This window comes from Vulpes lagopus, chromosome X (assembly GCF_018345385.1).
Source record: "Vulpes lagopus strain Blue_001 chromosome X, ASM1834538v1, whole genome shotgun sequence".
Lineage (NCBI taxonomy): Eukaryota > Metazoa > Chordata > Mammalia > Carnivora > Canidae > Vulpes > Vulpes lagopus.
This window is the reverse complement of record NC_054848.1, coordinates 6,861,720-6,875,413: the sequence shown is the minus strand read 5'-3', so window position 1 is coordinate 6,875,413 and position 13,694 is coordinate 6,861,720. Positions and strand designations below refer to the sequence as shown.

Below are 13,694 nucleotides of genomic sequence, written 5' to 3'. Positions count from 1 at the left end.
CAAGGCATATCATCATCAAACTGTTAAAACCAGTGAAAAGGAAGATATCTTAAAAGCAGCAAAAGAGGGACACTTGGGTGGCTCAGTGGTTGAGCCTCTGCCTTTGGCTTTGGGTGTGATCCCGGGGTCCTGGGATCGAGTTCCACATCGGGCTTCCCGCAGGGAGCCTGCTTCTCCCTTTCTCCCTCTGCCTGTGTCTCTGCATGCCTCTCTCTCTCTCAATCTCTCTCTCTCTCATGAATAAATAAAATCTTTTAAAAATAAATAAATAAAAGCACCAAAAGACACAAGACACATATGCACAGAGAACTCTCCAGCTACATCCAACTATGAGGACAAACAATATCCCGCCACAGGCACTGACAAGGGTGAAGCTCGCAGCCCTGACGTTGAGCGAAAGCCAGACACAAGGGACTACACAAGTCCGTTAATATAAAGTCGCAAACAAGCGAAACCAACCTGTAATAGCAGATACCCTTGGGCTGGGAAGTGACGGGAAGGGGACCTGCAGGTGGCTTCTGGGGACTGGCCGCGTTCCAGTTAATCCGGGCACTGGTTACGCAGGTGTGTTCACTGAGCGACAACTCAGCAAGCCGTGCACTCGTGCTCTCCACGCCTTTCTGCACCTGCCTTTCAGTGAAGCTCCACTGAAGGGCAATGAAGAGCCATCAACTAGAAATCTCACCGCCGGGCTTTACAAAAGCTAGACGTAGCGGGCACGCTGCAACACTTCCCTGAGCAGCCTGTGATATGCTTTCCTTTCTTTTGAAATACCCATCACGTCACGTCTAACCAAAATGATCTCCCACTGAAATAACTCAGGTGCAAAGCCTGAGCCCTCTGACAAAACCAAGGCACTGGGGCTGGCAGACGCGGCGGGCGGCGGGCACGGGCTCCATGCCGCACTACAGGTCAGGGGCAGCTTCCCCCGCGCACGAGGGAAAGGAGATGCCCACGTAGCACTGGCAAATGCTGGGTGCTCGAAGTGACGCCCAGACACCCAACGGGCCCCGGCAGCTGGGGGTCACTGTACGGAGTCCCAGGCTGCGCAGGCAGATACAGGGACAGATGTACAGGCGGCTCTCCCCTTCCTGAAAATCAACCCACTCGAACTCATCATCCATGCACCCTAACTTCCGATGCACGCACCTAACCCTGGCATGCAGCTCCCCTACCCCCCAGCCGGGGGAAGGGTGGGAGGGCGAGCGGGAGGGAGGAGAGGGAGAGAGACCACAGCTTGAACAAATGCGGAGCAATCAGAGAAAAGTGGAGCTTCAGAAGGGGCAGGAGGGAGGCGGCCACAGCCTGGGGACCGGGGCGGTCAGCACCAGCCCCCCCCCTGCCCCGGCTAGTTCGGGTTCTTAGCATTGTATTCGCCGGGCAATGCTGTGCAACACCTCAGCCCAGAACCCGGCAGCTTAAACCAATAAACACGGACGATCTTCCAGTTCCTGCGGGTCAGGAATTGGGCGGCGGCTTGGTCGGGTCCCCCGCTCAGGGTCTCTCCCGAAGTCGCGGTCAGCTCCGGGCGCTGTCCCCCGGGGCCGCAGGCCTGAAGGCTGGCTGGGGGCAGGAGGCCGCCTCCCCGTGGGCTCCCAGGCAGGAGCCCGCGTCTCAGCAGGATGGCTCGAGCGTCCCTGGGACACGGCGGCTGGCTTCCTCCAAAGCAGGTGATCCGAGGGGACGAGGTGGAAGCAGCAGCGTCCTGCGGCCCGGCCCTGGCAGTCCTCCAGCGTCACTCGCGCGGCACCCACGGGCGGCACAGGTCGCCCAGTGGGGAGCAGGCTGTGCGCCAGGAGGCGGGTCGCGGGGGCCCACCCTGCAGGGGGGCTCCCTGGGCCGCACGCTTGTCATCTCACCCTGCGCCTGCCCAGAACCACACCAATTTCAAGATCATTTGAGATGACGGACTCTCCCTCTCTAAGACGCAGCCGCCTCTCGATGGCGAGGGGCCACGATCCATCCCCTCCTTCCAGCCAGTCCTCCAGGCCCGGAGCTGGGCTCCCCAGGGCGCTGCCGGTGAGAGGAGGCCCTGGCGGCCCTGCGGTGAGGGGCCAAGGGCCAGGGGACAGTCCCACAGACAGGGAAGTTGGGAGCTGAAGGACTGGCGGAAAGACACCGAGAATGACACGCTGCCAGGAGCCAACAAGCCGGGGCAGGGCCTCCTCCACGGCCTCCTCCTCCTCCTCCGCCCTCTCTCCTTCCTCCTTGCCCCCCCAGCAGGACTGGGGAGCCGCTGGGGGCCGCTGACCCTCCCTCCCTCCGTAGCATGTGTCCTCCGGCCCCGGGCCACACAGCCACTTGTCACGGTTGGGAACACAGCCTGCCTGCGTGTTGGACAGGGGGTGTGGCCTCCAGGGACACAATGGACTAGTGTTCGCAGTCCCCACCGCAGGGCCAGGGAGAGGAGGCGTGAGGCTCTGCGTTCCCGGTGCCAAGGGCCAAGGAGTCCGAACCTCCCCAGAGACTCCTCCTCGCAATAACACCCCTTCCTGGGGCTCCGCGCCTGGCCACTGCGGGCGCCTCGCGAATACTCAGCGGCGGGGGCTCCTGACAGTCCCCGCGCCGACCACGGGCACCCTCGGGCCGCACCACGGAGGAGCTAAATGAGGCCGCCGCGGGCCCAAGCCGCCGGGGGGGGGGGGGGGGGGGGGGCAGGGGGCTGGCCCGCAGGCCTGGGGGTGCGCCGGCGGCCCTGGCTCCGGCCTCCCCGCGCCCCGCCTTCCCTCCAGGACCTCAGTGACCTCGTTTTAATTCCGTTACCTCCCTAAAGACCCCAATTCCAAAGAAGGCTGCACTCTGGGTCGCGGGGTACCTCGACGTGTGAAATGAGGGCCGGGGCCACCAGACGGTGCCCGGGGGCTCCATCCCCAACGGGACAGCCGCAAGGACAGCCTTTCTAGCACCGTACGTGGAACGCGGGCACCGTGTCGTCTGCTGTCCCTGTTTCCGCTGCCCATCGGGGTAACGCTGCCCCGACCCGGGCACGAGAGGCCATCGCACAGGCGTGACTTCAGCCGACCAGCCGGGGCTCCCGGGGCGGCCCAGGCCTGCCCCCTGCCGAGCACGTGCCAGTCAGGTCACCCGGCCACCACGCCAGCCCCCTCACCGGCCGCCCCCCTTGCCCTCTTGCCCACCCCTGACTTCTCACAGCAGCCAGAGTCACCGTTCCGAATGCAAGTCCCCACATGTCACTCCCACACCCGAAAGCAGCCAGCAGCTTCCCAGCACAGAGAATAATCCCGGCTTGGCGCCACCCCCGCCAGGTTCCCGCATGCTCTGTCCCCGGCCGCCCCTCAGAGCACCTTTCCCACCACGGGCTCTCTGGGCTGCTCCCATGGGGTCACACCGACCTCCTTGCTGTCTTCAAATGCGCCCGGCCGGGCCTTGCCTCGGGCCCTTTGCTCCGCTGTTCCCTCACCCCTGAACACTCAGGGCCCTGGACGCTCACCTGGCTCTCCCTCACTTTATTCAGGCCCCTGCCTTGCCTATTTGGTTCCACAGTATATCCCATTACCCAGACTGGTCGACCCCAACCAGGAGCAATTCTGCACACCAGGGGACATTTGGCAATGTCTGGAGTTTGGCTGTCACAGCCAGGGGGCAGGGCAGTGCTTGCTACTGGCACCTAGTGGGTAAAGGCCAGGGACACTGCTCAACGTCCTACAATGCACAGGAGAGTCCCCACCACAGAGAATCATCCAGTCCAAATGTCCATAGTGTCAAGGTCGAAAAATCCGGGCCTGCACGCATAGCAAGGACCCAACAGATATTCGTTGAGCAAGGAACTAAATGAGGGAGTGAACGCATGAATGAGTATCAAGGCTCACGTCTTACGGAAACATCTCTGCAGCCAGACGTGAAAGTGTACAGATTATAGGATTCCAGGTGTCTGAAGTTCAAGAACAGGCAGAAGTAAACTGTGCTAACACAAACCAGAAGAGCCATTGCCTCTGCCACAGGGTTTGGCTAAAGGAGGGCAAGAAGGGGCCCTCTGGGGAATATCTGCTGGAAATGTTCCCCGTCAAAACCAACTGAATTAAAAATCCACGCATTTTGTTCCATGCAAATTACATCCCAATAAAAGCAAGCAAACAAAGCGCTAGATACATCCTACAGATGACTGTATTTGCACAGACATTTTCAAAAACCATATATACGCAAGTTAGCAGCGGCTGCCGTTGGGAGGGGGCTCGGGACTGGGCTTGCGAAGGAGACTTCGTGTTCTTTCCATAACCTTGATCCTGCTGGAAATTCTCACCACGTGCATGGAACATGGAAAACAAGTCATTAAAAAATACTTATCCCGGGGCACCTGGGCGGCTCGGTGGTTGAGCATCTGCCGTTGGCTCAGGTCGTGATCCCGGGGTCCTGGGATCGAGTCCCGCATCGGGCTCCCCACAGGGAGCCTGCTTCTCCCTCTGCCTGTGTCTCTGCCTCCCTCTCTGTGTTTCTCATGAATAAATAAAATCTTTTAAAAAATAAAAAAATAAAACACTTATCACGATCTGTGAAGGAAACCCACTCCCGCCCTTAAAAAGGAAAGTTTATCTCTGCTGTCCACTGAAAGAGTGGTTAAGCAACGGTTTGATAACAAGGTCCTCCCCGCAGCCGGCACAGCAGTGGCTCAACAGACTTGTTGAGGGAGAGTGTGCGTGGGGAACGCACTGTCCCCCAACACCTGCCCCCACGGGTGCTGGGAAAACAGATAAGCCCCACCCCTAACACCCCTCAATCTGGCTCAGGAGGGTGGAGGGCTGGAGGACAGGTGGGTGTGCTGGTACCCTTGGCGCCAGCAGGCCTCACGTGGGGCCTCAGATCCACCAGGGGCACCTGGAACTCCGATCAAAAATGCTCCCGCTGGGCCTCACCTCCAGACCTACTCAGTCAGAATCCCCACATGGCCAAAGGTCTACATTTCTTTTAAGATTTTATTTATTTTAATTAATTGATTAAATTCATTTATTAATTAAATTTATTTTTGAGAGACAGCATGCAAGCGGGGGAGGGGCAGAAGGAGAGAAAGGATCTCAAGGAGACTCCCCACTGAGCACAGAGCCCGACGTGGGGCTCCATCTCACCACTCTGAGATCATGACCTGAATCAAAACCAAGAGTCGGAAGCTTAACTGACCTAGCCACCCAGGCACCCCCTTTTCTATCGTGTTAAAAAAAAGTTTTCATTGGGGTGCCTGGGTGGCTGAGCAGCTGAGCGTCTGCCTTCGGCCCAGGGCGTGATCCTGGGGTCCTGGGATAGAGTCCCACATTGGGCTCCCCGCAGGAACCTGCTTCTCCCTCTGCCTGTGTCTCTGTCTCTCTCTCTCTCTTTGTGTGTGCGTCTTTCATGAATGAATAAAATCTTAAAAAAAAAAAACAAAAACAAAAAAACTTTTTATCATGAACATTTTCAAATAGAACATTATCCAGAGGAGCCCAACAAATAACAGCAGTCCAATTCAGTAAGCGTTCCCATTTGGCCTTTTCTGCTCTCCCCGTTTTAACTGAACCACTTACAAGTAAATTATTTCTCTAGAGGGGCAGCCCAGGTGGCTCAGAGGTTTAGCGCCTGCCTTTGGCCCAGGGCCTGATCCTGGAGACCCGGGATCAAGTCCCACATCAGGCTCCCTGCATGGAGCCTGCTTCTCCCTCTGCCCGTGTCTCTGCCTCTCTCTGTGTGTGTCTCTCATGAATAAATAAATAAAATCTTAAAAAAAAATTATTTCTCTAGAGCACTGGTTCTCAAAGTGTGATCTGGGGACACCTTAGGATCCCCAAGACTCTTTAGGGGATCCATGCAGTTAAAAACATTTTTATCATAATCTTAAATTGTTATTTGCCTTTTTCCCATTCTCATTCTCTTGTGAGAGTACCGTAGAATTTTCCAGAGGCTACATGACACGTGATATTGCAACAGATTGAATGTAGAAGCAGGTACGAGAATTCATCTGTCTTGCATTCAGCCATATGTTAAGGAGATCTCCAAAAATGCTTTAAAAAAATTTTTTAGGGGAACTTGTTGCTATCATGACACTTCATCCCTAAATACTTCAGCATGCAGCACCAAAAAGTAAGACTCTTGCACATACTCCCGTGTTAGTACCTACTGCTGTGTAATACATTAGCCCCAAAACACGGCAGCAGGAAACACACACGAATTATCTCACTGTTTCTGTGTCAAGAATCCCCGAGCTGGGCAGCCCCGGTGGCGCAGTGGTTTAGCGCTGCCTGCAGCCCGGGGTGTGATCCTGGGGGCCCGGGATCGAGTCCCGCATCGGGCTCCCTGCATGGAGCCTGCTTCTCCCTCTGCCTGTGTCTCTGCCTCTCTCTCTCTCTCTCTCTCTCTCCCTCTCTCCGTGTGTGTGTGTGTCTCTATGAATAAATAAATAAAAATCTTTAAAAAAAAAAAAAGAATCCCCGAGCGGCTTAGCTGGGTGCCTACGACCCCGCAGGATTATCACATCTAATGAAACTTAGAGTAGTTTCCTCACATCATCTAATAGCCAGTCACATAAAAATAACCCAAGTGTCCCCAAGTCCATATTTTAGAGGTTTGTTCAGGCCGGGGCCCAATCAAGGGCTACAACTTATATTTGGTTACCGTCACGGGCCGCGTGTGTCCTCCCAAAATTCATAGGTTGAAACCTCCCTGCAGCGTGATGGCATCTGGGGGCGGGGCCTCTGGGAGGTGATCAGGTCCTGGAGGTGGCGCCCCCTTGATGGGACTAGGAGCCGGCAAGGAGATCCGGAGAGCTAGCTGTTGGGGCAAGGTGGCCAGCTGCAACCCAGCAGGGGGCCTCCCCGGAGCCCACCGGGGTGGCCGCCTCCCGAGCTGTGAGAGGAGGCTGTTGTTGACGAGCCACCTGGCCTCTGGTACTCTGTCCTGGCGGCAGAGGGGGAGGCCCAGGGGGGGGCAGGGGAGCGGGGGGCCGGCTCTGGGCCAGGCTGAGCTGCGACCAGAAACAGAATTCCTGGCCTGGGCACAGCAGCTCGCTCACTGCAGGCCAAACCAATTTTGATGAGGCCTGGAAGAGTCAGAGAGAAGGCTGATGGCACGGGGACGATGGGACAGGCACAGTGCGGTCCCAGGCCCGCGACAGGAGTCTCCTGGCCAATCTGAGCCCCCCCCCGCCCCGCCCGTCGCTGCTTCCTGTCTCTTGCAGACCCTGGACATCCCTCTGACCCCTCCCCCAAAGCCAAGGAGGCAGCAGGACCAGCAAATCCCCGGGGCCCCATGTCACGGACCCAGCAACTGCGCCAAGAGGGGAAGTGACGCAGACAAAGAGGCTCGGGTGTCAGAGCCAGATCCCGGGCCATGCGTCCTGTCCTGAGGCTGGAGGCCCTGCCCTGGGTTGGGGAGGGGGGGGGTTCCACTAGGTTGTGCGGGCAGTTGGCATCGGCCTCCCACCAGCTACCCGAGAGGCCGTCACCATCTCGTCCCCGCGGTCACTGCCAGCACCACCTCCGTGACGCGCCGCCGGCCCACGCGTGCCGATGAGGAAGGGACGTGGCTATGAGGTCTGTGCGGGGGTCTCAGGTGACAAGGACAGGGGTGTCGGGGCGCCCCCGGGCTCCAGCACACGCCGCTCTGGTGCCCCGTGCTCTCTCTCCTCCCCGCCCAGCTTCCCAGCTCTCAGTGGCACACACTGGCCTCCCCTTTTGGACAGAAGCTACTTCTGGAACCCCACAGTGTCAAAAAGCCTTCTTGTATTTTCCAATATTTATGACGTGATGAAAGGGAATCGGATCTCTGATCAAGGGCTTAGGTCAAACCAACCATAGGAAAGTGAATTCTAGACTACTGAAGCCAGAAGAACATTTAGAGACCATCCACATCAGTGGTTTGCAACCAGAGGCAATGCTCCCACCCCGGGGGGTCAGGTGGCAGCGGCCAGAGACGGTCTGCTTGTCACAACCAGGGGAGGGGCGCTCCTGGCGGAGTGAGCAGAGGCCAGGGATGCCGCTAAGCCTCCTACAGTGCACAGGATGGCCCCACCACAACACATTTATTCAGCCCTAAAGGTCACCAGTGCTGAGGCAGAGAGAAACCCTGATCTAAATTTCTTGGTTACTTTGATGAGAAAACTAAGGCCCAAAGACACAAAGTAACATGCCCAAGGTTACACAGTCCAGAAGCCAGAAGTAGAATCCAGTCTCTACGACATCTGTCTTTATCACCTGTTCTGCTGACTGGGGGAGAAGGAAGGAAGGGACCCAAGGATCTTACTCCCTGTAGCCAACCTGAACCAAATGAAGGAAATTGCAACAAACAAATTGCTGAATTACTGCAACAACACATCAGGACGTCCAAGCTCTGTAAGAAATGCCATATACAAAATTACACCGATACAAAAATTAACTCGAGATAAAGACTTTTGAACCTAAGACCTGACACCATAAAACTCCTAGAAGAAAACATAGGCGGTAAGCTCCTTGACACAGGTCTTGGAGATGATTTTTGGAATCTGACACCAAAAGCAAAAGCAAAAGCAAAAATAAAGAAGTCATATTAAAAAGCTCCACAGAGGGCAGCCTGGGTGGCTCAGCGGTTTAGGGTCGCCTTCAGCCCAGGGCTTGATCCTGGAGACGTGGGATCGAGTCCCGCATCAGGCTCCCTGCCTGGAGCCTGCTTCTCCCTCTGCCTGTGTCTCTGTGCCTCTCTCTCTCTCTCTCTAACAAATAAAATCTTTAAAAAATAAAATAATAAAAAAATAAAAAGCTCCACAGTAAAAGAATTCATCTACAAAATGAAAAGGCAGCCTGCTGAATGGGAGAAAACATCTACAAATAATCTATCTGATAAGAAGCAAATACCCAAAATATAAAGAACACAACTCAGCAGAAAATAAAATCTGATCAAAAAATGGACAGATCTAAATAGACATTTTTCCAGAGAAGATGGACAGATGAACAATGGGCACACGAAAAGACGCTCAACATCACTAATCATCAGGGAAATGCAAATCAAAACCACAACTAAATAACACCACACACCTGTTAGAAGGGCTATTAACAGAAGGACCAGAAATAACAAGCCTTGGCCAGGCTGTGGAGAAAAGGGAACCCTCATGCACTGCTGGTGGGAATGCAAACTGGTGCCCCCACCGTGGAAAACAGAATGGAGGCTCTTCAGAAAACCTAAAAATAGAGCTACCACATGATCCAGCAATTCCACTTCTGGGTATTTATCCAAAGAAAACAAAAACACTTAGCTCAAAAAGATATCTGCCCTGCTGTGTTCACTGCAGCATTATTTACAACAGCCAAGGCAAGGGAACAATCCGTCTGCGGATGGATGGTGGATGAACGGATAAAGAAGATGCGGTACATGTTTACAATGGAATATTATTCGGCCCTAAGAAGGAATGAAAGCTTGCCATTTGCAACAACCTGGTGGACCTTGAGGGCATTATGCTAAGGGGAAGTCAGAGAAAGTCAAATACCGCGGGGAATCGAAGGGGGGGGAAGCTCGTAGAGAGCAGATTGGTGGTTGCCAAGGCAGGGGTTAGGCAGTGGGAGAAATAATTTTTTTTTAATTGAAGCTTCAAGCATGGTTGGATCCAGGGACTTGAAAATAATTAATGAAAAATGAAGATCAGTTACCAGCTAGGTAATGAAAATTGCTAGCGAGCTCCCTGAGAATGAGTTCAGCATGAAACCGTGCTGGCAAATCCGGTTCATCCCTGAGTCAGGGAACTGCAGAGGCCCGGCGATGGTTTAACCCCCTCTGGTGTAGCTCCCCCAGGCCTTCAGGACCTGCTCAATTACTAAACATCGACTGATTTATTAAACAGTAACTAAATATTCCCGGTACCACGCCCAGTGCTGGAGATAGAGGAACGCACAATAAGCACACAAACCTGAGGCTTCGTGGACTTCTTATTCTAGCAGGGAGAAACAGACTCAAAACACCATAAATAAGTAAATTATTTAAAAATTTATAAAGAAGAAAGAAACCACAATGAGATGCCATAACTACCTACCAGAATGCTTAATTTTTTTTTTTAACAAAACTGACAATACTGAAGTGCTGGCAGGGAATCATTTATACACAATAAGACTCAGTCACCTAAAAAAAAAAAAACACACAAAGGGATAACCCCTATGTACCTACTAGCGGGGCTAACATTAAAGAAACAAACAAACAAAACCAAGGTGCTGGCAAGGATCCTCAGCAACTGAAATTCTCATACGTTGCTGGCAGAAATGCAAAATGGTACACCCACCTTGGAAAATAGCCTGGTATTTTCTTATATAAGCAGAATTCATAAAAACAAGACTACAGTAGCAAAGCCACAGCTGTAGAGATACAGACACGAATGTATGGACATATATAGGCGAGGATAAGGACAGCGGTACGACTTTGACATTTGGCTCTCTAGACCCAAGTATATGCAAGACTACGTCCCAATATCTTACCAGCTCGTTTTCTGACATAGCATTAATTTCTCAGAAACATTTTGATTTTAGCAAATGGTAAGTCTCTGACTTCACCCCATCCCCATCCCATTTTTCTTTGCTGACTTCACCCCCCCCCCCCATCTCTAGCCCCATTTTTCTCTAAACAGGGCTCACATCCTCTCTTCTCCTTGATGTCTTCTGGATGGCTGGCAATCTTACAAAGTTCTAAGTTGGAAGAGAATTCTCTATCGTTTTTATAGCTTTGCCTTACTCCGAAATTAATTGGAAATCGGTTAGAAAATAAAGCAGATGAACTCCAATAAACAAATAATAAAGGAATAAAAATAAAAATAAATTTAAAATAAAATAAATTAAATAAATTTTTTAAAAAGAAAAGAAAGCAGAGGGAGAACTATATAAATCCCCTCCTTAGAACCAAAGCTATCTGGGCTGCCTGACAGTAAGCCCACTGCAGGGGGTAAAGAATAAAAACCCTTCCTTATATTATCAGCTAAAACAGCATTGCTTTTTAATACTGTCCTCCAACAGTTACTGGGGAATCAGATTATTCATGTTGTGTGTTCCAGCACAGTTTACTGATGCCCTAACTTCCAGGGAGGGTCACGTTTTACAGAAAAGAACGTCACATTCTCCTCCCAAGGGTGCCCACCCGTGTCCTGGCCTCAGGTCCTATTTGAACCAGAGAAAGGAATGTGAACAGATTAGAATGCTTAACAGAGTCCATTAAAATCCCACCCCCTGTCCAGCCAGAACTGAAAAGTCACCTGACCCCCTCCATCTGCCGCTGAGTCATCAAGCCCCTTCTTCAGCAAGCTAACTATTCAGCACGGGAATTAAAAAGAACACTGGGAATTCTTCCGTTTGGGTGTTCGCCTCCACCCCACCCCCTTCTAAAAACCATTTTGTTCTTAAGAGATGTAGCTGATCCGCTGTCTCTTACACTCGCAGTTAATCTTCGGGGCTTGCATTTTATTTTATGGATTTGATTGGATTGGATGCTGTCATTTTCTCATCTACTTAAGACACCTGGAGGGGGAGAAAATGCATTTCTGACACATCCCCTCTAAAGGCTGGAACCTTGCAAAACAACGCCAAACGACTTACGCTGCACATCTAGCTCTTTAAATTGCTAACCAGTAAGTTCCCGTTCCATTCAGAGCAAAGCAGCTCTTGCTTTAGAAGAAATCGGGCTAAAGACTGAGGACAAACGTCCTGAAGGGGGAATCGGTAAATGTGGCAATTATTTAGGAAGCACAATGACAGCTGGAAAGCAGTTGACAGTTATCTTGGACCAGCCCGTTTCTCGCTTTATAATGCATGATCATTCCGGATTTTTTTTCTCGCCGGGGCAAGAGGCCCGGGTCTTCCCGTCTGGCCCCTGCCCACTTTCCCGGATGGGCACGCCAAGCCCGAAGTCACGCGTGGGCCTGCAACACCCCCCCCCGCACCCCCGCCTGGTGCCTGCAGCAGCCGCAGCCGCCGAAGACCCCACTTTCGCTTTCTGGGGCGCCGACCGGCTGCGGGCCTGCAGGCCGGGGTGCGCCTGCAGCGTGGGCGCCGCGCGTCCCTTACCTGCAGTGCCGCATGGCGCATCCCCGCCGCCCACCTGCACGGCATCCTAGAGCATCCTTTCTTCGGCGCGACGGCTGCGAGCGCGGTGACGTCACCGGGGGCGGGCCCCACGCCGCCACGTGACGCCCTCGGGGCGAGGCGGGGAGGGGGTGGGGGGCGAGGAAGACCCTGGACGTCCCGGGAGGTGAGGAGCGAGCGGCCAGGGAGCCCCGCTCCCGCGCCCCCTCCGGGCAGCTCGCTTGAGGAGCGCGGCGAGCCTAGGCTTTCAGCAACTACGGGAAACAAACAGCACAGAGGGCGAAATCCGAGTGATTGCAGGCTCCGAGCACGTAATTGGATTTCAAAAGAGTTAGCAATAAAGGGATTAGTAATGAAAGGGAACAATTTGGTGTTTTTGTTTTCAAAGTCTTTATGAGATGCAACGGAGAAACATATTTTGTGCAGATCCAAGTGACAGGTAAAATACAAAGTCTCTGGAAATACTCTGCATAGAGGTTCAGGGTTTCAAATCATGTAGCAAAGATACCAAATACTGTAATTTGAAGCATATTCCTTATGGACCATTAGGCTATTCGCACTGATGAATAATGCTTTTATTTACTCTCAACAGCTACTTTCTACTATTAAACTTGTATTTGCCAAAGATTAAAAAAAGGGATGCCACATAGTCCTACTGCTTACTCGAGTATTTATTTAAAATAAAGCACTAAAGCATGAGCATGGTTGTACTCGTGTCAGTGGGTTTTTTTAACGTTGTGGCCAGGAATTTGATGTCTCAGAGACATGAAAGAGTTAATTCATAATAACTCTGTAACATTGTTTCACGCTTTTTAATTTTTATCACATTGTGCAGAAGTGAGTCATCTTACTATTACAGAAAACACGCACGATGTCAACATTTCCCATTCACAACTCAAAGCCTTCCCTCGAAAGCCTCAGAAAATTCCAACAGTGGTCATGTCCATTTGAAATGGCATATTTCAAACGTAAGCAGTGAACCCAATGCAACTTTCCTCTGCCAAGCCATAGACACGGCTTTGAAATGTGAAAGGACAAGAGCAGAAACTGGTCGCACTTGTGTTCCAGTTTCATACGCTGGTTCACTTTCGAGAGTTTCAATCACGATTTTTTACAGGGCCTGGCCTCCTGGCCGCCGAAAGGGATGTGAAATAGGTTGTTTCGCAAGCAGCCAGGAGCTACCCACTTGCTATTTATTGCGGCGGCTTTCGCGTCCTTCTATATTTAACCAGGGCCCTTTTCCCACCGTTCCCTCCGGATTAAGCACATCTCCGCTCGGGAGGTCTCTAATTCGGGGCACGGATACGGGCCCTCTGCCCCTCACAGCGATCTACCATCATTTTCTGCGCCGGACTTCAAAAGCCAACAGTGTGGCCCTGTGCTTTTTCTAGGTCACTCGTCCCAGGCTGATTTTTCTAGGTGGCGAGCGACTTACCTTCGGCTTTCCGGTTCCCGAGCTCTAAAGTTTCAAGCGCGACGGAAAGCCCCGACTCCGGGGGCTCAGGGTCTGGCGGAGGCGGAGCCCGAGCAGCGCGCTCTCCCGGCCCCGGGCAGACGTCGACCTGGCCCCGGCGCCCCGGGCGGCCCCGCCCCCGCCCCGCCCCCCGCGGAGCCCGGCCGCGCCGTCACGTGCCGGCCCCGCCGCTCGGCCCCGCCCCGCGCGGCCGCCACTCGCCTCCCGGGGGG

The 13,694-nt window shown here is 53.2% G+C and overlaps 1 protein-coding gene across 2 annotated transcripts in view; it reads right to left on the bottom strand.

Moving 5' to 3' along the window:
* CLCN4 (chloride voltage-gated channel 4) overlaps positions 1 to 13,614 on the bottom strand; it is a 67,453-nt gene extending 53,839 nt beyond the window's left edge. The window contains exons 1-2 of one of the 2 annotated variants that reach the window (XM_041741181.1): positions 13,444 to 13,614; positions 11,991 to 12,262 (exon numbers count right to left, since the gene is read on the bottom strand). The gene's annotated coding sequence lies outside the window, so the exon portion shown is untranslated. Of the gene's footprint in view, positions 1 to 459; positions 482 to 11,990; positions 12,263 to 13,443 lie in introns of those variants that run through there. The other variant, XM_041741182.1, reaches the window with a different exon arrangement.
* Positions 13,615 to 13,694: the final 80 nt, after the last annotated feature.